The sequence below is a fragment of the Acanthopagrus latus genome, chromosome 6 (assembly GCF_904848185.1).
Source record: "Acanthopagrus latus isolate v.2019 chromosome 6, fAcaLat1.1, whole genome shotgun sequence".
NCBI lineage: Eukaryota > Metazoa > Chordata > Actinopteri > Spariformes > Sparidae > Acanthopagrus > Acanthopagrus latus.
In genome coordinates this window covers 8,322,484-8,349,128 of record NC_051044.1, presented here as the reverse complement: position 1 = coordinate 8,349,128, position 26,645 = coordinate 8,322,484, and the positions used below count along the sequence as shown (strand labels likewise).

The 26,645-nt window shown below is 41.6% G+C and overlaps 5 non-coding genes across 5 annotated transcripts; all 5 read right to left on the bottom strand.

Annotated features, from left to right (window-relative positions):
- Positions 1 to 15,569: 15,569 nt before the first annotated feature.
- trnal-aag lies at positions 15,570 to 15,651 on the bottom strand. Its single transcript has one exon. It is a non-coding gene; the product is annotated as a tRNA-Leu (tRNA).
- Positions 15,652 to 17,523: 1,872 nt separating this feature from the next.
- Positions 17,524 to 17,605, bottom strand: trnal-uag. The gene has a single exon. It is a non-coding gene; the product is annotated as a tRNA-Leu (tRNA).
- Positions 17,606 to 19,408: 1,803 nt separating this feature from the next.
- Positions 19,409 to 19,490, bottom strand: trnal-aag. The gene has a single exon. It is a non-coding gene; the product is annotated as a tRNA-Leu (tRNA).
- A 1,313-nt stretch (positions 19,491 to 20,803) lies between these two features.
- trnal-aag lies at positions 20,804 to 20,885 on the bottom strand. The gene has a single exon. It is a non-coding gene; the product is annotated as a tRNA-Leu (tRNA).
- Positions 20,886 to 22,008: 1,123 nt separating this feature from the next.
- On the bottom strand, positions 22,009 to 22,090 carry trnal-aag. Its single transcript has one exon. It is a non-coding gene; the product is annotated as a tRNA-Leu (tRNA).
- Between the last annotated feature and the right edge of the window lie 4,555 nt (positions 22,091 to 26,645).

The following is a 26,645-nucleotide window of genomic DNA, read 5'->3' as shown; positions in this document are numbered from 1 at the left end:
ACGACTGTATATGAACTCTCAATCAGTGTAATAACTCTAGACATAAAAACAACCAACACAATAAAAACCACCCTGAAACAAAAGCCACATTTTCAAAAGGGTAACAAAACAGTGATATCTATGATGGCTTTTTCAGTATTTGTTCATTTAAAACCCAAAGAACCATGTGTGATCTTCAGGTGCTGCTGGAGATGAAAACAGAGCTCAAAACCTTCACCAGGTTGCCGTAAACACATCTGAGGATGAATGCTAATGTCGCTCAGTGTCGTGCCCACATGTTACTATCCAACCACTTGCTGTAAATTAGCCTCTAATTACCCATTTCATGATGTGGCGTGCATCACTTTATCACATGGACAGCAGCAGCGCGGACCTTTATCGTGATATTAAATATCTTATGAAGGCAGTAACACACATCTAAAATACATTATTGGTTTTCTTTGTGCCACAGTTTGTTTGCATGGGCTCATTGTTTTGGATTCCCAGAGCAAATCTTCATAATCCCTCAGACACTATGCAGATGGCGGTTGATAATTAGGAGGCGGAAATATGTCACTTTTATGAGCATTGTGTTTGGCGCTGCTGTAGAACTGTTGCACTCACTGGATGAAGCAGACTGAACCTTCGTATTCCTCACAATTAATTGACACATCACTGAGGACTGGTGTGGTTAGGATCGTGATGAAAGATACTGTGTGGTTACCTCGAGTGTGCCCATTACCTCCACAGCAGATTTCTCATTTCGGCTCAGCAACTCAGTTTATCGCCTAATCAGCTGTTTACATCGGCCATGCAGGATATCTGCTTTCATGAGCCATTACGTATTACCCAGAATTCTCGTTGTTTCGTTCTGTATGTCTTGTGAGAAAAAATGGAAACAATCCAGCTCCTGCCATGAACCCAGGAGCTCAGTGTGTGGCCTCAAGGCAGCAAATATAGTGAGCAGGAAGGAAGGCAGTTTGTGGCTTTGTGCACTCATCAAGACTTAAAACTCCAAGAGATTAAGTTCGATAAGGCTTGATGAGACCTCGTATCAGACCCTCTCCATCAGAGGGACTTTGTGACTAATAGTATTTGTCGCAGGTTGTTGAACACGCGTTTGGTTTCGCATTTGGAGACTTTGTTCAGACCCAGTGGTGAATTTAAAATTTGCCTCGAGGCAGAAAGCAATAGTATCCTGTTTTTTCTTTTGCTGCACTGGGAACACAATTACAGTAGCGATTATGATTCCCAGCAGCTATATTAACTTTAGGTTTTGACAGTTGCATTGAGATTATATTATTGTGGAAAAAGAGAAGTTAGTTGTCACTTTTGTTCAGCATGAGGTTTAGCAGGTCCATTAGAAGTGGAGCGTCAGGTCCATTAGGAATGGAGCTGTGCCCTGAGGGGGAGGTCGTGAAACCACAGGCCACCGGTGGAGTATTGTCGGGCTGACTGTACTCAGAAAATCACCAAACTGGTTTTAAAAGTTTGGTTAAGAGTTTGAAAGGTCATGAAAGCTTCAGCTGTAATTTGAAATATTGTGAAGAGGATTTTGAATGTTTGTGTTTATTCACGTGTCACGGAAAACACGTGGGGAAATTAGTAAAAAGCAAAATGCCCTGGAAAATCTTGTGTTGTCCTGGAACTGTTGATGATAAGGCAGTCTTGAATAATACACTGTAAATCACAAGAGAAGAAGGCAGAGGGTTATGAATTGATTAATTAAGGAACATATTAGTGTACAGCTGAACGTGGACCTCACTGCTGCAGTCAGGTTGATAGATGGGAGTGAAGATGGATCCACTCTTTTATCCCAAAAGTTAAAACCTAACCTCTGCTCTCTCTTCCTGTGAAGTGATTCTGGATCAGAGCCGAGTCCGAGGCGCCACCTGGTGTTTATTCTTCCAGAAGGTCCGGCTCTCCACCCAGAGTTGCCCTGCACTGAATTTTGCGTAGTCTGGTTGTTTATGTTGCTCATTTATCTGTTTGCCTCATTGAATTGATTCTGCATGTGACTTATATAGAATAGAATATATATTTTTTTGTCATTGTTTCAGAAAAAAAAACAATGAATCACAGGCAGCAGCTCTTTGACTTTGACAAATAAATACAAAAATACAAAATATGGACAAGTATGAAAAACAACAAGGCCGCGAACGCTCTGTGACAGAGCTCTGCCACTCCCATTCTCCTCCAAATAAATAAGTCAGCTTGTGAGGATCTATTCAACTCATCATCTCTCTGTCACTTTCCCTTTATGGTACAAATGTTGATATGATACATATGAAACACAGACATTCAATGTATCAGTGGTTTGCAGATGATAACAAAGTCATTTTGGTGACTGGGCTAAACAGTTACCTAAATAAAATATAAGTGAGTAACTTAATCTTTAAATTCTAGTCAAAATCATAAACATTGGCGTGTTGTTCTTGACGCCTCAGGGATGGGTTGTGAGGATTTGTAAGCTTAGTACTTTTTAAATCCTGGGAATGTTCATGCTGCAAACAACATTAAAAAAAAAAAAAGAAAAAAAGGATTTTCAGTAACGAACAGAGCAAACCAATCACTTGTGCTCCAGTGAAGTAAAAACATCTACAAACGTTTGGGTTTTAATTTTTCAAAGCACAGATTAAAGTTGCAGAACTGTATTTCAGCTGTGCATATCTCCATTTTAGTTTTATGAATCGTTAATATGATTTTCCTCTCTTTTTTTTGCTTTTAATTTTTTAAATTCTCGCTCAGAAACAGACACAAACACACAGACCAAGTCAAAAAATAGATTTTGGTTAAGAGTGAAGAATAATCGTCCTACTACAAATATATTTTCTCCCACAAAAATCCTGTATCAACACTTTCTCGGCTTGAAGAGTGATGTGCTAAGCCATTTTAAGTGGATCTTTATTAATGGGTACAAGCCTCTCCTGGTTCTGAAAATATGTGTATTTAATATTAATCTCAATAGAAGGTTTAACAGCCCAATTGCTCCAGTGAAATTATAGCTTCTGTGGTAGGAAAAGTGAGTCTGCCGGAGATAAACATTCCCCGGTAGCTTATAATCTTTGCATTTTGTTGACAACCTGCCTCAAAGGACAAGCGGATTTTCTCAGTCGTCGGTTGTTTCAGACCGGAAGAAACAAAGAATAATGAACAAAATCAAAGCGAGTGGTGCTCAGTGTGGACCGTATCTGCTGAGATGTGAGTGGTCACACAGCATCAGGAAGGGCCGTGCAGACTGTCTGCCTGGAAACTGGAAGTGCATTAAAAATGAGGAGCAATTTCCTCTCCTGCTCTCTGTTCGGATCCATTACAGCGCGAGCTCTCATCCTGTCCGTGACCAGACACCCTTCTGCGCTTGTAAAAAGTAGAATGTTTTGGAGCCTATGCATCACATTTACCTACAGTGTCATCCGCGGTGTCACTGTGGTGAGGGGGTTTGAACGGCTCGCAATAAATCATGATTTTTAACAGCTTCAGGGATCGAGCTCACCTCTATCTAGACTTGACCTACTTCTCGGCAAAGTCGGCCCGAACTAAGTCGATGTGGAGTCTCTCATGGGAGAAGACAAATGTGGATCTTCCCCGATACTTAATATCCACTTTGTCATTTCATTTGTTATACAAACCATGCAATCACCGCTCCGACCCAGCTCCCTTCTACTATTTGAACTCACATCCTTACTGGATCCACCACTAGCTGTGTTACCTGAAGCGTGGTTGATGTAAATATAATTTACTTTTGAAACAGAATTTGTAATGACATCAAGTCTTAAGGGAACAGACTTAAAACCACAGAAATCCCCTGATGTTAATTGAGGTTACAGTTCATTTCATTTGGTCGCCGCCACTCCAGCTTCTGGGTAAATGCCAGATGTTACATCAGTGAGTGAGAAAGGGAGGTGGCAGATGTGACTCAACATAAAATCAAACTTTAAAACATTACCTTGGCTGTGAACATGTTCTCCGCCTGGATCTGGAGGACTTCCACTCCCATAATCCCACGTTTCACGACATCATCAAGCTACATACGCTGATTTCATCATTTTGATTGAGGGTGTCGGAAAAACACGCTGTATGTTGGTCTGTTCAACTGTTGCAATAATTATCTTTCATTTTAGATCGAAAATCATTACAGGTTCTCAGGGTCGAAGAAAACGTCCTGTTAATTTCCCAATAAACATTTAAAAATGCAGAGATTTTCTGCAAATGTCAGAAAAAGAGAGAAAAGTTGTCAGTCTTCATATTACAGAAGCTGGAACTAGAGATCTTCTGACTTGCGCCTAAACATTTATCGATTGTCAGAATTGCTGCTTGTTCATCTCACTTGCTCGACTCATTTCTTAGATGTGTATCCATCAGCTTCACTGCAGTTCGGGTTATTTTGTCGAACTATCGCCGCCTTTAAAGGGCATCGAGTTAGCTGCGCTCATGTGAACGTCTCCCTCTGATGGTATTCACGACCTCAGACTCTCAGAAAGCTCCAAGTTCACAAGTTGTGACATTTTCAGGAGCGGCAGAGGCCGTGGAAGTTTATCTTTTTGTGCATCGCAAGTTCAGACATTCACACCTCTAACGGCCTCATCCTTTTCCTCTGGCATTATACCTTTGCACTTCCTACATTATATTACCTGGTTGCTAGCTTGCTTGATTGTTTGCCTCAGTGGCTTCCAGATGCCGTTGCCTATGGTAGCGCGCTGGTTCTGAACTTGGGGGTCGGGATAATTTCCAGGAGGTCATCAGATAGTTGTGTAGGAAGAAATGAACTATTTTAGACTGGTGATTAGTTTTTACATTGCATTGCCTGTACCAGTGAGATAATTTGTTTTGAAATGGATTTTATGACGTGTGTTTGTGAGAGAGAAAAAAAATCCTATTTTTTTTATTGCAGCACTTTCAGGATGTTCTGAGTTAACATTACCAGTGCAGGGGCTTCATGAAAACCAACCTGATTTTTCTTTCAGGATTTAAGCATAACGTGTACATGTCTTCCCCTGTACACGTTTGTAGCTCCATTTGTACTGTATATGTGGGCTTTAGTTTTGCTCCAGGGCCTCCTGGACGATATTACCAGCCTCTTCCAAGATTGCTAGAGAAAAAATACACCTCAGATATTCCTTGTAGCCCTCGCAAAGTCCATTTTATTACTTTCTCTTGGTTGTAAAAAAGATCAATTTTATGTAAAGCAGCAAGACATATGTTTTTTAACACTCCATAGCACCCTCTCTAGGGTAGGACTGTTGATCAATACCAGTGCCTCAACAGTTCCTTCACCTGGCTTTCTGGGTTTAGACTTCTGAAACAATTCCCTCCATCCAGCAGCTCCTGTTTTTTTTTTTACCACGCTCAGCAAAGACGGGAAGTGCAACGAAAGAATCGAGAGGTGTCCTGAGAGACTTCAACAAGAAAAGCAAAAAAATAATAATCCATGTTCTCCAGCCAGTCAACAGTGTTATACTAAGAGGAAAGTGTTTGCATGGTGATGCTCCGTGCTGCTGTATTCTGACTTCAGGCGGAGCTTAAATAAGGTTGTCTAATCTTGTAAAAGTGTGGATGTGGTTTTGTGTCAGTTACATAATTCTGTAATACAGTTGAGGGAAGAAGTAAATAACGATAATACTGCTGACCAAAGCAGGACAGGGAGAACAATGCTCATCTGTTTTTTTTTTTGTTGTAATGCTTTTATGAAATATTTTGATGTGCTTTCGTCTGAACATCTGGTCTGTTTCTCTAGTTTTTTTTCCTCAAGGCCGGCGGATATAAAAAAAAAAAAAAAAAAGAAAAAGTCAGTGAGATGATGATGACTCACTGTTTCTGCAGTTGCAGCCTTTCAAGACTCCTGGCTGGTTTGCTGAATTACGGGTTCAGGCTGGTTGGTAAATCAAACAGTAGGTTAACCATTCAGGACACTACACAGAGCCTGGGAAGATCACACGAGTGCACTTGGCTGGAGAGCATGTGCAGAATACAACTATACTGTTTTATCAGGTAGTGTACACAAAATATATACATCATTTACCATGTAATGCATAATAAGTGATATGTGTGACGTCATGTGTTGTCAGTCAAACTCTAACTTGGGAAAGCTGCTGCCAATGAAACTTGCTAAATAACTGTTAGGTCAACAGCCATGTGAGCCAAATGCTTACATCAGCATGACATCAGCATGTGGCTAATGACGATGCCAACTCGCTGATGTCCAGCAGGGATAATGTTCAGTTAGTTTAGGTTGAAATAACAGCGGCCCACTGAATGAATGTCCTGTGCTTGTTAGCCCCAACTGACCTCCTCACTTTGCAGTAAAATTCAAAACATGATAGTGCGAAAATGTTTAAATTCAAAACCTGATCCAATTGTGACACCCCTGTGTAAAGTGCAATTGTCTCCAATCCACACGAGTGAAAGTCAGATACATGTCGGTCTCACAAAAACAGAAGTGGATGTTCAGAAATGTAAAGTCAGTTGTTATTGAATATGAATACTGAAGCAGGAAACATCTAAGCAATGAGTGAAATATTGATTTAAGGAACACCGTGCCTCTGTTGTTGAATCAGAGAAACATCTCTCAGAAAAAAAAAAACAAGATCCAGATACTTGAAGTGAAACAGCCTCCTGACAGGACGCCTAAAGAAATAATTTACCCCACGACATCCTAATGCATTTGAGGTCGGCAGAGCTTAAAGCAGAGAGTGAAATGGTGCATAGCAAATGAAAGCAATATTGGCAGTGAATATGAGAGACCCTGGCTGCGGTGCGCTCGGCTCTGTATTCTACTGTCACAGTGTTTCCCAGTCCTTGTTAGGATGGCCTACTTTCATTGTAAAGGCTCTGCCCACCTCCTCGCACTTGTTTCGTTCGCTCCCTGAAGGAAACATGTTACCCAAGCGTCTCTCTAACCTGGGGAGCTCTACATGCAGCACTCGTCTGGTCCCCCCCCCCGCTCCTCCGCCTTCCCTCGGGCTCAATTAGAAGCATCGTTCGTTGGACTTCACAGTCGAAATCCTCGTCCGGCTGCGTGTTGCAGACAGTCGACTGTGTTCTCTTTAAAAACACAACCTCAGAGATAATATGACTAATGACATCTCCGTCTGCAGTGGATGACGGTTACATATTGTTCATTATGACAGAAGCAGACAAGTGCCTCGGCACACTAAATGAAATAAATCAAATCTGAATCAACCTTATTAGTTAAGTGAAAGGAGACGTAAATTGTTGTGACTCCATCATCACACACAGGAACGCAGTGTCTGAACAACGAGTATTGGATGTTGATTGGTTATTTGTGTTGCCTCCAACCCTCAGGACTGATGGAGTTACAGTTATGATGATTTTCATGAAAATGCTTTCACTTCTACAAGAGGATAAGATGGACATGCATTCGTCCCAAAGGTTATTTTCGGCCCTTAAACCACCGCACATACAGAAGTAGATCCCAGGAGATCCTGTTCCCTGTTTTTTAAGTCTCATCGAAATTGTTTCCTCTGTTTCTGTTTTGCCAGTATGATCTTTCTAAGTTACTAAAAAAAGATTTCCATCTGTGAAAACTTTTTTTTTTCCCAGATAATTTTCATTGTTGTTGTCGCAATGTGTGAAACTGAGTAAATAAAACTGGTTTTTGTTGTTGTGTTTTTTTTTTGGTAAGGCTCATTTTGAGCCTGTTTTTGTAATGTCTGCCTAAAAAAAAAAAAAAGAAAAGAAAATTGCACCTGAACATGAGAAAAAAGAAAAAAAATCTCTGGATTATTTCTTTCTTTCTTTTCACAGATGGAAACAATATCTAAAGAACTCAGAAAGATTATCTTGGAAAAATGTATTTCTTTTAAACTGGTTCTCTAGTCATAAACACAGAAGAGAAAACCCATCAGACTCAGACAATTGAACACTAGAAAATAAAGATATATAAAACTCTTCACTTGTCTCTCAGGGCTTCCATACTTTTAACACAACTATGTCATTTCAGTAACACCAGTAACACAAAATAAAAACAGTAGTGCCCTTACAGCCCAAACTGAACACGATAAAATACATTTACAATCATCCCCAGTCTTCATCTGCTCTCCTCTGAATCACAGGTCAGTCTTCATGACGTTGTGGTGAGCTGATGTTTGCTAGCGAGCCACTGAGTCGCAGCGTTCGCAGCGCTGCAGTTTTTCCTTCGCTGGCAGGTCGATGGAGTGTTTGTTAGCAGAGGTACAGAATTACTTTTTGTGCTCCCCTCAGGAATTGCTTGTGAGAAAATTTGATGTAAGGTTTTCGCCCCTGATGGCACACATTGTAAATATAGATATATGTTCTGGTATAAATATACTGTGTACATACATACATACATACATACATACATACATAGAAACCTGCCACGGGGTCACAAATTAAACTTAGCTTTGAGCTCACTCTGGTATGTGATACATCAAATGGCAACATTTATGTCTAATATTGTACAAAGTCCCTGATCATAAATAAAAGAAATGTTCAATAATAAATACCCTAAATCCACACACACACTTGGGACAGAGTATGCAGGTTTAATGGTGGCTGATAAATTATTAAGAGATAAATGAGAAATGAAATTATTGTTGAACTATTGTTGGAATCTCATCTGATAATTGAATCTGATAAGGTGGAACCTTTTCTTTAAACAGCTGCATCTCCTCTGTGTCTGTGAGTTAACACCTCCAGTGTATTAATATCACAGGCGGACAGATGAACAGAAGTAATTGCATCGCTGCCTGTTAGCACTCTTCAGGAAAATCTGGTGATATTTTCTCTCTCTTTTTTTTTTTTTTTCTTGTCAGCTAATCCCATTTAAAGACCAAAACTAAAACTGAGCCCGGCACAGCTAATCCCTCCGCTCCTCTGACCTTCACTGTTGTCCAGAAAACACATTAATGAGCGACTGTTCGCTGGGTGTCGTGCTCCTCCGTCACAATCAGAAGGCGAACTGTAGTTTATGTGGAGCCAGCAAACATCATCCTGCTGCCTTTAAAGGCACAGTGCATCAATTCTGTCTCTTAATCATGGGAGCGGTTCTCTTCATTGAGTTACATTCACATGTAACTCAGTCAGAGATGTTCATAGATGAGGCAATCTTTTGAAAATTTTATTCACATTATATTTACTCATGTTTGTCAAATTACTTCCTCACTCTCTGACTCTTTCCTGGGAGTTATAGTGACGGACAAAACAAATGAAAAACAAGTTGTTATCATGAGTAAAACTGGTGGATTTCTCTGAGTCTGAACACTGTGGGAAACATCTGGGATAAAGTAAGAACACGACTCAACAAAATACATTTGAAAAAAAGATCTGGTAGTTTTTAGAAATTAAAATAGTGAAAAATACTTCCCACTGAAAACACTATTTAATCATGTCTGAGAAACATGATTAAATGTTAAAAAATCTTCTTCTCCTAAAAAACATTTTTTCTTCTCCATACATTTAGCTTTTACCTGGTTTCACACATGACAAAAAAGTTTTTCTCCTAAAAAAACTCACTCGGTTCCATGAAACTTTTATTTCTCATATATATATATATATATATATATATATATATATATATATATATATAAACTACTATATAAACTATATATATATATAAACTACAGTTCGCCTTCTGATTGTGACGGAGGAGCATGACACCCAGCGAACAGTCGCTCATTAATGTGTTTTCTGGACAACAGTGAAGGTCAGAGGAGCGGAGGGATTAGCTGTGCCGGGCTCAGTTTTAGTTTTGGTCTTTAAATGGGATTAGCTGACAAGAAAAAAAAAAAAAAGAGAGAGAAAATATCACCAGATTTTCCTGAAGAGTGCTAACAGGCAGCGATGCAATTACTTCTGTTCATCTGTCCGCCTGTGATATTAATACACTGGAGGTGTTAACTCACAGACACAGAGGAGATGCAGCTGTTTAAAGAAAAGGTTCCACCTTATCAGATTCAATTATCAGATGAGATTCCAACAATAGTTCAACAATAATTACATTTCTCATTTATCTCTTAATAATTTATCAGCCACCATTAAACCTGCATACTCTGTCCCAAGTGTGTGTGGATTTAGGGTATTTATTATTGAACATTTCTTTTATTTATGATCAGGGACTTTGTACAATATTAGACATAAATGTTGCCATTTGATGTATCACATACCAGAGTGAGCTCAAAGCTAAGTTTAATTTGTGACCCCGTGGCAGGTTTCTATGTATGTATGTATGTACACAGTATGTTTATACCAGAACATATATCTATATTTACAATGTGTGCCATCAGGGGCGAAAACCTTACATCAAATTTTCTCACAAGCAATTCCTGAGGGGAGCACAAAAAGTAATTCTGTACCTCTGCTAACAAACACTCCATCGACCTGCCAGCGAAGGAAAAACTGCAGCGCTGCGAACGCTGCGACTCAGTGGCTCGCTAGCAAACATCAGCTCACCACAACGTCATGAAGACTGACCTGTGACTCAGAGGAGAGCAGATGAAGACTGGGGATGATTGTAAATGTATTTTATTGTATTCAGTTTGGGCTGTAAGGGCACTACTGTTTTTATTTTGTGTTACTGGTGTTACTGAAATGACATAGTTGTGTTAAAAGTATGGAAGCCCTGAGAGACAAGTGAAGAGTTTTATATATCTTTATTTTCTAGTGTTCAATTGTCTGAGTCTGATGGGTTTTCTCTTCTGTGTTTATGACTAGAGAACCAGTTTAAAAGAAATACATTTTTCCAAGATAATCTTTCTGAGTTCTTGAGTGACTAGGACAGAGTGATGAGTGACTAGGACAGAGTGAACCATGATTTAATGAAGAATTGGTTTGCTTAGTGTTGTGGTGCCTGATTGTCGTGGTACAAGTTCCAGGTCCCCTGCACCTGCACAATGAACAGGCACCGTGTGGGGTTTTGTTGGATGGAGTGCAGATGAAGGAGCGACTAAAACAGAGTGTATCGGCCTTCAACAACCATTTGTTGGCTGAATGCTGTGGTGTCCATCAGTCGTGCGGAGGACCTAGGTTCAAGACCTGTGTCCCCCACACAAGATGGATCAGTGGGAACTACTCAGAACAGCTGTCCATAACACCCGACCCCTATAGCGACATCACTGGGCGGGGTGCCCGTCCAGTCACCTGGGTTCAAAGACCAGTGGGCAGAGATATGGGAGGCAACCTTGCGTTGCCAGCTTGCTCCCTTTGTTGGGGTGCAGACAGGGATATTCGGTGGCTTTTCAGAAAGGGGGACAGTGTGGCCAGAGCTGGTAGGGCAAATGTCTAAAAGGTAAAAACAATGATAAATAATGTTGAAATAATGAATGATTGAACATAAAATAATTGATAAATAACAAAATGAAAAGCAAAATCATAATCAAAAACATGCAGTTTCAATAAAACAGACCCAAATAGAAACACAGACACACAAAAGTGCTGGAGTTAAATTGAAATTAATCTGGTTATGTTGGGGTCGGGGTTTGGCTCCAGTCAACAGTACAGATCATAGACACTTCCACAAACGACTGCTGTAGTCAGGTTGATAAACTGGAGTGAAGATGACTAAAATAAAATAAATCCACTTTTTAATCCCTAAAGTTAAAAAAAAGTAATCTCTGAGTTCTCCGGATGAGAGCAGAATCTGATGTGACTGTGTGTGTTTACTCCTCCAGGACATCTGGCTCTGCACCCAACTCTCTCTTCAGGAGCTGCACTAGAGAGCATTCGGCAAACATCTTAGTTTTGTTTTGATATATCGGGTATACATGTGGCCAGAAATGTCACATGTGTGTATCACAATGACATACTGAAGTAAAACAGGACAAATGGAAATATATAACTTAAATAAAAGGAGGCGCAACGTATGAATGATGGTGAAAACGCAGAATGCTGGTTTGAGTTTCGCCCAGAGACAAACTGTATAAAAAGGTTCATCTGTTCTCTATGTATATATTACTGACAACCGCATATATTCACAGGGAAGTATGTGTGCGTTTCATTATTCCTCAGTGCCGTTCCTTCAGGGAGGAACCCCTCCAACATTTTGCTCTTACGCAGTCACTGAACTATCAGAACATTACTCCTTTGATTGTGCAATAACTGCAGGATATTCATGAGGTACTGTTTCCTAGCAACACAGTGTATGCACTGTGTATAAGCTGCAGTACTGCCACATCGCTGATCACTCATCACTATCAAAGACAAAAGGTGAATGAAATATTAATTGCATATTTGAGAAAATGTTCAGGCTGTGATTCTCCGTGTCTTCCTGAGCGCCTGCACTGTTTTTCTTTCTTATTTTTATTTTTGTGCTTCATGCATACGTTGAGAGTCACTTCTCTCCCTCAAAGCTCCCTCCTCTATCGCCGTCCACAGTGAATTGTTTGAGGCTTTTGCGACTGGCACTGTCTCTTCTCACTCCTCTCCATCAGACTTTTTTTTATTTTATATATTTATATATAAAAGCAAAGCAGGCGCTGTCAGTGTTGAGTCTGTTTATGATGGCTCGCAGTGCTGCACAGCTGAGAGAGCTCAGTCAAAGAACCCTTGAGAGGAACAACCGCTGCTTCTTCTCTCAATCCTGCTGTACAAGTTTGGACAGATGTGCTCCAGTGCTCCCTCTGTCACATGAGGGCAGATGTGTTGTATTATCTTGAGGTGCGGTCGAGGAAAGGACTCTACTGTGTGGTCGCATCATGTGTCCGTGCCGACTGACCAAGCGCTGGTGCTTTACTGCTGCAGTTAGCTTTGACTCAGTTCCCATCCTCTGCAATAAGCCACAGTTGAAGTGGTTAATGGAATTAAATCGTTACTTAATGACCAAAACCAAATTTAAATTACTTTTTGGAACACAAGAAGAGACATTTCAAGACTCTGACATGGTCCGATTGTCTTAGGACAGTGTGCTAAGACCATTTCGAGGACCCCATGTGAAAGGATTAATAATTGGACCGCGTGTGCTGGGTTTTGTGGGCATGTATGATCACATTCCCCTCTGTGGGCAAGCAGTATTTGAATTAATCCACCCCCCTCTCACTCTAATCTGAAGGGGCTGTCATTGTCACTGTGATCACACAGCGACGAGGAAGCCCAGGAGGAATACGGATTTTGCTCCTCTGTCATCACATCATGACCACCTCAACGTGGTGCAGCGGCAACGTTTATAGTGTCATCAGTTCATGTGGATAAACCTCTCCAGCCCTAACGGAGCATTTGCATCTCCCTATCTGCAATTACACAGTCGAGTAGATTGCATTGAACCCTTTGATACTCGTGTCGTCACGAGACGCCCCCGCAGAAAATGTGTTTCTCGATATATTTCACCATTATGCCGTCAAACAACATCTGAAGTCATCCTAAAATTCTTCTTTGCTTTTTTTTGAAAATTGCCGTCTTTCAGGCTCAGACGCATCCAAGCGAGGAGAAGCCAGGTGTTGGACGAAAAAAAAAACAAACACACACTCACCTGTCTTCCCCACAGTCGAGGGGGGTTATAGAAACTGAAGTCTGTGGCTGGCTGGAGCTGATGAGCACAGTGAGAGTTCTGGTGGAGTCAAGGGTAGTTTTTATATCTGATATTTACATTATACCTTACTGGATCCTTTTATCCATATGTTGTGTCTCTTGTTTCTCACCCAAAAACAAATTGCAATGTATCCTCGTTAAGGGTGTTTCCTTCCTCATCAAATATTTTGCAGATCAGATTTTTTGAATAATTTGAAAACTCAAATCGTTTACATCAGTTCTTAGCTGGAGAAAAAAGCACAGTGTTCCTGTAAAATAGTGTCATGAGGGCACACGTTTTGCAGGCATGGAGTCGAGTCCTGGCACTAAACTGGCAAAGTCTCGGCATAAGAATAGAAAAGGTGAGACCTGCAAGCTTGTTTGTGTAACTTGACATTTTCAGCATGCAGGTTGCTTGTCTACACACTTGTTGATGTTGTTGTTTACCATTAGCTACATGGATTTTCAAGAACAGTAACATGGAGATAACGGCAGGGAGGAGAATGCTGACAGCGGCGGGCTTACACCGACTCAGACTACATCTGTATTTATACTGCAACACACTGCAAGTCCAAAGTTTATAAATATTTCCAAATCGCAGCATCACAGTTCATTTGCCCGAGAAAGCATCGACGCCCACAGCAAACTGATATCTGTACGGCAAGTCTCTGAACTTCACAAGCAACTGCAGCTGACTGTATGGATTAAAAGAGATGGGAGGAGCTGGTTCTAAGTGCAGTGGAATGCTGCATTAGGCCGTGAAATAAACATTTGGTTCACATCCATTCTGTGCACGCAAAAACAAACAAAAACATTTCTCCTGAAAACTTTTTTTTTTTTTTTTACCCGTTTCACACGTTATTGTCTCCAAACTTTTTTATGGAATTAGATTTGTGCCAAAAGAAACAAGAAACAAAACTTCTTGAATGTCAAACAAAACTAGGAATTTAAGAAAACAAAAAACTAATTGCAAAAATAAAACATAACTTGCAATCAAATAATTTGTCAGATAGTGTAAAGTATTGGTCATTTACTCTTCTAATAATGCATTATTTGGTTCTCTCTGCTTCCCTCTCTCACTCAAACTTTTGCATACCAGCTATCTACACATAGGTACTTAGCTGTGTCAGTCAAAAACTAATTAGCCAATGGGGACGCTCTGCTGAAAAAGCCCACCCATCCAAGAGGTTTGTGCCAAAACTGCAAACAAAGTCAGGGAGCGCAAACAAGACAGAGCTGCAGAGAGACCGCCAAACCAAGAGTCAGCGCAAAAGTCTGAGCAAAGAGAGAGAAGCAGAGTGAACTGTAAACGAAACGTAAACAAAATGTAGTTTTGTGTTCTCTTAAATTCCTATTTTAGTTTAACATTTAAGAAGTTTTGTTTGTTTCTTTTGGCACAATTCCATACTTTTTGATTATGTTTTTTAGGAGATTTTTTTTTTTTTTTTTCGTATGTGAAACCAAAGATAAAAATAAGAAATACTTATTTCTCATAAATTGTTTCTTTTTCCAGATGAAACCCCCACACCTTCTCAGTAAAATAAACTACCAATGTCTTTCTTGAAATAGAAGCTGGAGTATACACACTCATAAGCTAAGGCTTTGGAAGAGCCCAGTACATGGTTATTGTGTAGCACCACCACCTTAACAGATGGCTAGTGCTGTGAAATGGCAGTGATGGGATTTGAACTTACACCTCCTGAGAGACTGTATCCTCTATAAACTGATCCAGATAATGTGTAGTTAGCAGAGGATGGTTTCGATCCATCGACCTCTGGGTTATGGGCCCAGCACGCTTCCGCTGCGCCACTCTGCTCTGCATGGAAAAGTTTTGAGGCTGGGACAAACGTGTAGCAACCCAAACGTTGCTCATTCAAGACTTGGAAAAAGTGGCGGTAACAAATATTCGTTGATACACTTTTGAAAAGTGAAACAAAAAATAATGAAAAAACAAAGGTGCAGAGATTCTTTGCCTGTGGCCACTGATTAAATCAAAACGTCCATGAAGCAGCCCTGTCTTTCTGGAAAAAGAAACTCCAGTCTCCTTAGAAGAGACCAATACATGGTTGAGTTGTGTAATGCCATCACCATAACAGATGACTAACACTGTGCAATGGCAGTGGTGGGATTTGAACCCACGCCTCCTGAGAGACTGGAGCCTTAATCCAGCGCCTTAGACCACTCGGCCACACTACCTGCATTATGTGCTCTTTCTACAGTGAATATTGTTGTGCGGTATGCAGCTGTGCACGCAAATGCAGACCTGTTTCAACAAAAAAAGGGGACATGAAAACCTCTGTTTGTATCAAAAATTGGGATATAAAGATTGCAGTATAGACTCTTCTTCACAGAGGCTTTGCAAGTGCCACATACTGGGTTACATTGAGTACTGTGATCGTATTAAATGACAGCTCACTAGAGAGGGGTGAGTAATACAGGAAAGGTGAAAACTCTGAGGATAGAACTGTTTTGCATTTGTGCAGATGACTAGCACCATGAAATGGCAGTGATGGGATTTGAACCCATGAGAGACTGGATCCTCTATAAACTGGTCCAGATAAGGTGTAATTAGCAGAGGATGGTTTCGATCCATCGACCTCTGGGTTATGGGCCCAGCACGCTTCCGCTGCGCCACTCTGCTCTGCATGGAAAGGTTTCGAGGCTGGGACAAACGTGTAGCAACCCAAACGTTGCTCATTCAAGACTTGGAAAAAGTGGCGGTAACAAATATTCGTTGATACACTTTTGAAAAGTGAAACAAAAAATAATGAAAAAACAAAGGTGCAGAGATTCTTTGCCTGTGGCCACTGATTAAATCAAAACGTCCATGAAGCAGCCCTGTCTTTCTGGAAAAAGAAACTCCAGTCTCCTTAGAAGAGACCAGTACATGGTTGAGTTGTGTAATGCCATCACCATAACAGATGACTAACACTGTGCAATGGCAGTGGTGGGATTTGAACCCACGCCTCCTGAGAGACTGGAGCCTTAGACCACTCGGCCACACTACCTGCGTTATGTGCTCTTTCTACAGTGAATATTGTTGTGCGGTATGCAGCTGTGCACGCAAATGCAGACCTGTTTCAACAAAAAAAGGGGACATGAAAACCTCTGTTTGTATCAAAAATTGGGATATAAAGATTGCAGTATAGACTCTTCTTCACAGAGGCTTTGCAAGTGCCACATACTGGGTTACATTGAGTACTGTCATCGTATTAAATGACAGCTCACTAGAGAGGGGTGAGTAATACAGGAAAGGTGAAAACTCTGAGGATAGAACTGTTTTGCATTTGTGCAGATGACTAGCACCATGAAATGGCAGTGATGGGATTTGAACCCATGAGAGACTGGATCCTCTATAAACTGGTCCAGATAAGGTGTAATTAGCAGAGGATGGTTTCGATCCATCGACCTCTGGGTTATGGGCCCAGCACGCTTCCGCTGCGCCACTCTGCTCTGCATGGAAATGTTTTGAGGTTGGGACAAACGTGTAGTAACCCAAACGAAACCTAAATCCAGCGCCTTAGACCACTCGGCCACACTACCTGCATAGCATGCTGTTTCTACAGTGAAACATGTTGTGCGGTATGCAGCTGTGCACACAAATGCAGACGTGTTTCAACAAAAAACATATTTGTGCCCATGAGTTGTTTTATCCTCTGTAAACTGGTCCACATAATGTATAATTAGCAGAGGATGGTTTCGATCCATCGACCTCTGGGTTATGGGCCCAGCACGCTTCCGCTGCGCCACTCTGCTCTGCGGGTTTGAGGTTGGGACAAACGTGTAGCAACCTAAACGTTGATCATTCAAGACTTTGAAAAAGAGGCGGTAACAAATACTCATTGATACACTTTTAAAAATTGAAAAAGAAACAAAATAAATAATGAAAAAAACAAAAGTGCAGAGATTCTGTGCCAGTGGCCACTGATTAAAACAAGCCTATGTCTTTCTGGAAATAGAGGTAGCATTACACATTTTTCTCCATAGACTAAGGCCTTGGAAGAGGCCAGTACATGGTTGAATTGTGTAACACCACCATCACCTTAACAGATGATTAACACTGTGCAATGGCAGTGGTGGGATTTGAACCCACGCCTCCTGAGAGACTGGAGCCTAAATCCAGCGCCTTAGACCACTCGGCCACACTACCTGGATCGCATGCTGTTTCTACTATGAAAAATGTTGTGCGGTATGCAGCTGTGCTCGCAAATGCAGACGTGTGCAGACATTCACGCCTTGAAAGGAATGACCAAGCTGTAAGGGACGTGAAAACCACGGTTTGAATCAAAAGTTGCATGAAGCTTCATTTGGACTCAATCTCCACAGCCTCCCTCTGGATCTGGTCAAAGCTCTCCTGGAGGTGGGAGTTGAAGACCTCCCTGACAGCAGACCCTCACAATGTGTTTGGGTCTGCCAGGCCTGTCCAGCTTCCTCCCCTTCCAGCGGATCCAACTCACCACCAGGTGGTGATCAGTTGACAGCTCAGCCCCTCTCTTCACCCGAGTGTCCAAGACATACGGCTGGAGGTCAGATGACACGATTACAAAGTCGATCATTGACCTCCATCCTGGGGCATCCTGGTGCCAAGTGCACATATGGACACCCTCATGCTTGAACATGGTCTTTGTTATGGACAAACTGTGACTAGCACAGAATCCAGTAACAAAACACCATTAGGGTTCAGATCGGGGAGGCCGTTCATCCCAATCACACCCCTCCAGGTAACACTGTCGATGCCCACGTGAGCGTTGAAGTCCCCCAGTAGAACGATGGAGTCCCCAGTTGGCACACTCTCCAGTACCCCTCCCAGGGCTTCCAAGAAGGCCGGGTACTCTGCACTGCTGTTCAGCCCATAAGCCCAGACAACAGTGAGAGACCTATCCCCGACCAGAAGGTGCAGGGAAAAGACCCTCTCGTTCACTGGGGTGAACTCCAACACATGGCGGCTGAGCTGGGGAGCTATAAACAAGCCCACACCAGCTCGCTGCCTCTCACCGTGGGCATCTCCAGAAAAGAAGAGAGTCCAGCCTCTCTCAAGGAGTTGGGTTCCAGAGCCCAGACTGTGCGTGGAGGTGAGCCTGACTATCTCTAGCCGGTACCGCTCAACCTCCCACACTAGCTCAGGCTCTTTCGCCCCCAGCAAGGTGACATTCCATGTCCCCATGGCTAGTGTCACTGTCCAAGGATTGGGTCGTCGGGGCCCCTGCCCACGACTGCCAACCAAATCACACTGCACCGGCCCCTTCTGAACCCTCCTGGAGGGCGGGCCATCACTCATTCAGGCTGCACCCGACTGGGTCCCGTGGGCAAAGACCCGGCCACCAGACGCTTGCCTGCAAGCCCCAAGCCCAGGTCTGGCTCCAGGGTGGGGCTCCGGTACGCGTCCTTGTTGTTCATTTCTTCATTTCTTCATTAGGGGCTTTAGAACCAATCTTAGTCTGACCCATCACCTAGGACCTGTTTGCCTTGGGAGACCCTACCAGGGGCATTAAGCCCCAGACAACATAGCTCCTAGGGTCATTCAGAAGCTTAAACCCCTCCACCACAATAAGGTGCCACTGCATGGAGGAGTAATCTGGTGCAGATAATGTATAAATAGCAGAGGATAGTTTCGATCCATCGACCTCTGGGTTATGGGCCCAGCACGCTTCCGCTGCGCCACTCTGCTCTGCATGGAAATGTTTTGAGGCTGGGACAAACATGTAGCAACCTAAATGTTGATCATTCAAGACTTGGAAAAAGAGGCGGTAACAAATATTTGTCAATACACTTTTAAAACGTGAAAAAGAAACAAAAAATAAGCACAGAGATTATTTGCCGGTGGCTACTCTCTATATCAAAACTTGCATGAAGCATTTGCCTTGTGGAAATAGAAGTTGTATTGTTAGAAGAGCCCTGCACTTCTTTAATTCGCATAATACCATCACATTAACAAACAACTAACACTGTGAAATGGCAGTGGTGGGATTTGAACCCACGCCTCCTGAGAGACTGGAGCCTTAATCCAGCGCCTTAGACCACTCGGCCACACTACCTACATTGGTGGCTCTTTCTACAGTGAAAAATGTAGTGGAGTATGCAGCTGTGCACGCAAATATAGACGTGTTTCAGCAAGAAAAAAGACAGCCAAAACATTAGCCAATTTTAGACACGGCGGAAGGCCGCCAATTTGCTCGTCCTTTTGGCAGCTCGGTCCGCGGTTTTAGACAGAGGGCGGCACATTGGGATTCTGTTTTGGTCCGAAGATTTGCCGGCCCCAACATAAGATGGTTGGAGGTGTTGGTGACTTGCACTGTTGTGCGACCCATAGCCGGGGAGTTTTAACACCAAGAAACAGCTGATCACAGCAGTCAGTCCATCACTTCATTCGTGGACATTAAGATGAGCAACTGGACAGCCGCTGAGATCCAGGAGATGCTTGGAGGCGTCCTTGGTCTCTGGAGCTGTTTGGTTTGCTGGATTGCATTCCAACTCAATGTCCACAGCCTCCCACGGGATCTGGTCAAAACTCTCCTGGAGATGGGAGTTGAAGACCTCCCTTACAGCAGACCCTCACAATGCGTTGAAATGGCAGTGATGGGATTTGAACCAATGCCTCCTGAGAGACTGGATCCTCTGGATCCAGATAAGGTGGAATTAGCAGAGGATGGTTTCGATCCATCGACCTCTGGGTTATGGGCCCAGCACGCTTCCGCTGCGCCACTCTGCTCTGCAGGGAAATGTTTTGAGGCTGGGACAAACGTGTAGTAACCTAAACGAAACCTAAATCCAGCGCCTTAGACCACTCGGCCACACTACCTGCATAGCATGCTGTTTCTACAGTGAAACATGTTGTGCGGTATGCAGCTGTGCACACAAATGCAGACGTGTTTCAACAAAAAACATATTTGTGCCCATGAGTTGTTTTATCCTCTGTAAACTGGTCCACATAATGTATAATTAGCAGAGGATGGTTTCGATCCATCGACCTCTGGGTTATGGGCCCAGCACGCTTCCGCTGCGCCACTCTGCTCTGCATGGAAATGTTTCGAGGCTGGGACAAACGTATAGCAACCTAAACGTTGATCATTCAAGACTTTGAAAAAGAGGCGGTAACAAATACTCATTGATACACTTTTAAGAATTGAAAAAGAAACAAAAAAAATGATGAGAAAAACAAAAGTGCAGAGATTCTGTGCCAGTGGCCACTGATTAAAACAAAACTTGCATAATAAGCTGGCTACATCTTTCTGGAAATAGAGGTAGCATTACACATTTTTCTCCATAGACTAAGGCCTTGGAAGAGGCCAGTACATGGTTGAATTGTGTAACACCACCATCACCTTAACAGATGATTAACACTGTGCAGTGGCAGTGGTGGGATTTGAACCCACGCCTCCTGAGAGACTGGAGCCTTAACCCAGCGCCTTAGACCACTCGGCCACACTACCTGGATCACATGCTGTTTCTACTACGAAAAATGTTGTGCGGTATGCAGCTGTGCTTGCAAATGCAGACGTGTTTCACAAAAAAAAACATTCACGCCTTGAAAGGAATGACCAAGCTGCAAGAGACGTGAAAACCACGGTTTGAATCAAAAGTTGCATGAAGCTCTTGCCAGCATAATGAACTGCCTTTCTGGATATAAAAATTGCTGTATAGACTCCTCTTCACAGAGGCTTTGCAAGTGTCGCATAGTTACATTGAGTACTGCCATCGTATTAAATGACGGCTCACTTGAGAGGGGTGAGTAACCTACACGAAAGGTGAAAACTCTGCAGATACATCTGTCTTGTATTTGTGCCCTGAGTTTATTTATCCTCTATAAACTGGCCCAGATAATATATAACTAGCAGAGGATGGTTTTGATCCATCGACCTCTGGGTTATGGGCCCAGCACGCTTCCGCTGCGCCACTCTGCTCTGCGTGGAAAGGTTTCGAGGCTGGGACAAACGTGTAGCAACCTAAACGTTGCTCAGTGAAGACTTGTAAAAAAGGGGGTAACAAATATTTGTAAATACACTTTTAAAATCCTTTGCCTGTGGCCACTGATTAAATCACAACTTGCCACTGTCTTTCTGGAAATAAAGGTAGAATTATACATTCTCCTCCATAAACAAAGACCTTGGAAGAGTGCTGTGAAATGGCAGTGGTGGGATTTGAACCCACGCCTCCTGAGAGACTGGAGCCTTTATCCAGCACCTATAATTAGCAGAGGATGGTTTCGATCCATCGACCTCTGGGTTATGGGCCCAGCACGCTTCCGCTGCGCCACTCTGCTCTGCATGGAAATATTTCGAGGCTGGGACAAACATGTAGTAACCTAAGGTTTGATCATTCAAGACTTGGAAAAAGAGGCGGTAACAAATATTCATCGATACACTTTTAAAAATTGAAAAAGAAACAAAACATAACACTGCTAAAGCAGAGATTCTTTGCCAGTGGCCACTTTGTATATCAAAGCTTGCATGAAGCATTTGCCTTTTGGAAACAGAGGTTGCAGTCTTGGAAGAGACCAGCACTTGTTTGAATTGCATAATACCATCACATTAACAAATGACTAACACTGAGAAATGGCAGTGGTGGGATTTGAACCCACGCCTCCTGAGAGACTGGAGCCTTAATCCAGCGCCTTAGACCACTCGGCCACACTACCTGCATCGTGCACACTTTCTACAGTGAAAAATCTCATGCCGTATGCAGCTGTGCACAAAAACATGGACATGTTTCTACCAGAAAAGGAGTCAAAACCTTCACAACTTGAAATGAATGAGCAGCCTACAAGAAAGGTGAAAACTCTGTGGATTACTCTCAGAAGATATGTCTGTCTTTTATTTGTGTTCATTACATTACTTTTCAAACCACCTACAATGTTGTACTGAGTTCTCTCCCCAAACAGCTTAACAACCATTTACACCTGGGCTCACCTAACCTTAGAAACCCACATGAAGGCCAACTGGACCAACGGCCCACAAGTGGTCCTAAAGACTGTGAAACTCACGGCTCACACGTGTCCTTGAGGACTCTGTAAGGTCACATCCACACGAGTTTAAAAGCCTGCCAACTCCTCTCCAGTTAATTAGAAATTAAGAAGCCTCTTGGATGAGAAGTGAAACATCTTCAACAAACAAGTCCAGTTGCCAACAACACAGCACCTAGACTTACCATGACCTGGATGACTGAGAGCCTTTTACAGCAAAGGACTGTTTCAATCCATCAACCTCTCGGTTTGGGTCCAGCACACTTCCACAGCACCACTGCTCAGTTTCAGAGGTAAAATTATCCTGAAAACTTTTTTTTCCATTGCCCATTACACACATTACTTTCTCCTGACAAATGTCAAAAACAGATTCAGGAGAAAATCTTTTCTTGAATATTCTTGCTTTTTCCAGATGAAAACTTTTTTTCCCCTGCTGAAAAAAAATCTCCTGACAACATTTTTTGTTTTTCCCATTTTGCACATTATTATCTACTGACTTTATTGTATAAACTTGTGAAACCAAATTTTGTTAAAAAAAAAAAAAAAAGACATTCAAGAGAAAATCTTTTTTGAAGATTGTTTCCTGTTTCAGGTGAAACTTTTTTTTCCAGATGAAAACTTTATTTTCCAGATGGAAATGTGTATTTTTGCATTTGAAGCCAAATGAAAATAAAAAGAAATTCAGATCAAAATCTTTCATCTGGAAGAAAAAAGAAATTCCAAAAAAGGGTTAGGGTTAGGGTTCACATATGAAAAAAAAAATGTTCTCCTGAGAAACATAAATAATAAAGTCAGGAGAGAATAATGTGTGAAACGGGTAAAAGAGATTTTTTTTTTCCCCTTATGAAACTGAGCAGGAAAAAAAAGAGTTTTCATCTGGACGATGCGCTGCAGCAGGACATCTTGTACAGTTCTACTGAGTCATTATGAAATTACTTAATTTATAAACACACAAACAATGAAAATTTGTTAGTAGTGTAAGAATGTGGTGTTCTCATTATGTCTTGAGATTTTGTTTGTGGATGTCTTACATAAAAGCAACTGCTAATTCCTACATGTTCGAGCCAATAACCACATAAAAAAAAACTAAAACTAAAAAAAAAAAAAACACTCCGTCAGTAAGATCCAGGTGGGACTGATTACTGCAGTTTGTAGGTCTCGAGGAAACAACATCGAAGTTATTTGCAGCTCGCGTTAGCCGAAGCCAAGTGTTGTTTATTAATAATGTATTGATTTGCAGATTTATTCAGCTGGTATCCCATGTCAGCGTCCTGTGCTGTCTCCCATATATAGATGTGATTTGGCAGCCGACCAAAAAGCCACAGCCAAATCTGTTTTTTTTTTTGTATTAATAATTTTATTCATTTCAGAAGTCAGTGTGGAGAGAGACGATGAACTGAAATGTTTGCTTCATATTGAATTTGACGCATTAGTATTAAAATATGATACTGAGGCTTCCTGTTTTTCCTGACTGTGATTCTGATAAGGTACTGTTAATGACCTGGAATCCCATTCCCTTTTTATATTCAATTTAAATCATTGTTAATTCATTTTGTGAATAGTATAAACTAGGGGGGCTGAGGTGGCTGCATTATATATATATAAAACATTAATCGAAAACCAAGTGAGTGAGTGATCACTTGTGATCAGATCTCACTTTCCTGCTCTCTGTGCAAAACACATGTAACATATGCCGAATTTAAACAAAGGCCCAAATAAATAAGAATTTGTCATAGACGGCGTTTTACAAAGCTGAGAATGTTCCTCTAAACTCAACAACTCACAAAATTGAGTGATTTTGTAAGGCAGTCTGGGGAATTTCTCTCCCTCTTCATCTCCTACGTTGGTGTTCATCTTCAAATTGTCATACTTTTTGTCACTAACTATTAGATATAAGTAATCCTGGCCCTTCAAATTAAAACATAAGATGTAAGCCCAGTACCTGTGACAGAGTTGCTCAGGGACTACCACTAAAATGTCTTTGTACAAGCTTGTGTTACATGAATCTTGTGTCTTAAAAGGCTTCATCCTTCTCTGATATTATGTGTTTTTTACTGTTGCTGCCACAGGAAAAAAAAAAGCGTGTTTCATGCAAAGCCTTGTAATCTCAGGAGACTAAACACTGCAGACACCTCATTCTGTCTCCGCCGTGTGAAGATGATGCATACTGTGCTCTGCATGTTGGAGTAATCTGGTGCTTGGACGTGCATTTAGCACACTTGCTATGCAACAACTGTTATTTTCTGAGCCTTTTGTACAGTGGGCTGCAGTATCGGGGAGGCGTGGAGAAGATGATGAATCCTGAGAGCTCGCTGCATGCAGGGGCCTTGGATTCAAGTAGCTGCAAACCATTCATTTAAAATAATTTCATGTTTCCCTCCACCAATTCTCTGGCCTTCCAGTGTTATTATCAGAGCCAACTGTGGCAACATATTATTCAGAGGATGGCAGCCATTGTCTGATTTTTTCCTGAGGGCTGACGAACTGGTTTTTAATTAGTATTATTATTCGCAACAGGAATAAAAAACAGTCAGACAGGAGTCACCGAGCTGAAGATAGTGAACGTTAATTTATGTATTTTTTTTTTTTTTTTTAAATCATGTATTGAAAGTTTTACTCCCTTTCATTTTCTACAGAGGGATTACATTTTTTAAAGGAACATTATGTAGAAATCTAAATAATTAACACAAATTCCAGGTCTGTAACACACATAATGTAGGTGTTAACTACAAAAAACCCCTAATTATGTTGTAACAATGTCGGCACTAAAGTCACGCAGTGCAGAAACAAGTGATGTGGGGAGGGAAGAGGCTGAGACAGAGACACTGTATCAATGAAATGAATTTGAAGCTGTTTGTTTGGGTAAAGAAGTTACATAATGTTGCTTTAATATTTGCATGTTTTGGTGTGTCAGTCCAGCTGCAGTGTAATCCTGTGGGACAACTCCGGCTGTCAAAGTTACGTCCACCAAGTGCTTGTTTTTGCCACCGACAGGCTGAGGTTTTTGTTTTACGTGTCTGACAACGTTACGATTATACAAAAAAAAAATGAGAGAGAGCCTCTTGTTACGTAACAAGATTATTTTTGTAACCAGAAGACTCAGTCTGACATGTCATGAGATGTGAGCTGTTGCAAGAAGACGACGGTGGAGAACTCGTCAGCCCTAATTTATTTCCAGAGTCGACTGTTCACTGATTTTTAACAACCAGGATGAGGCAACAAGTGAACATGAAACACCTCTCTTGATATTTTAGAGTGAGACTTCTCCTGTAAGTGTTGTACCAAGGCAACTTGTCTTGCTTGAGTTTCTTGAAGACGTTTCACCTCTCATCCAAAAGGCTTCTTCTTTAGTTCTCACTGCCTGGTGGGGAGTTTCGAGCTTTTAACCCTTGTGGGATTATCACCCTTTCAGTCGTTGAGCACTTAGATATACCATGACCTGCATAACTATCAAATCTTCATAAATAATCTCGAACAAGACTTGTTTTTTTTTGGCCCGTAACACTTTTGGTGGAACTAACTTTGACGGTCAGTTTACGTTGGAGCTGATGCAATCTACCGGAACGATTCCAAAATTTTTGGTAAGTATGAATCATCGACACAATAAAACATGTGAACACATACAAAATACTGGAACTACACATGGAAGGGAGCTGAAATCACACCCCTTCCGGTTTCCATCACGGGACCGTACTTTAGAAAAATACGTATGGTAGTGACTGAAGAGAGTAAAGGAATATTTTGATCTGACATTAACTACACGTCATCACGTTGAACAGTCAACTTAAACCTTTCACAGCTGGTTCTGTATATTAGCAGCTAGCAGAACTGACTAATTAACTTTACTACATAACTGCAGTTGTCAATATGAGCAGATTTATTGTGTTTTTAATCTTTTTTTAATTTCCCTTCCTGGGCCAAGATGGCGGCCATGTTGGTGTTGGTGACGCATGCTGAGCGAGACGATGTAGTTCACTGAGCAGTTTGACACAAAACCAGATGATATTTTACTTTATTTATGACAAACTGACTTTATTGACTTGAAAAAAATGGTCTTTTCAGTTGACAAACATCACGTGTGAATCACGAAACAATTCAATTCTCAATTCACTACCATACAAAGATCTTCCGAAAATGAGGTCCCGTGAGGGAAACAAGAGAGGGCGTGACCTCAGCTCTCTATTACAGATTTCTTAGAACAACCCACGATTCAAATAACAGATCGGTACAT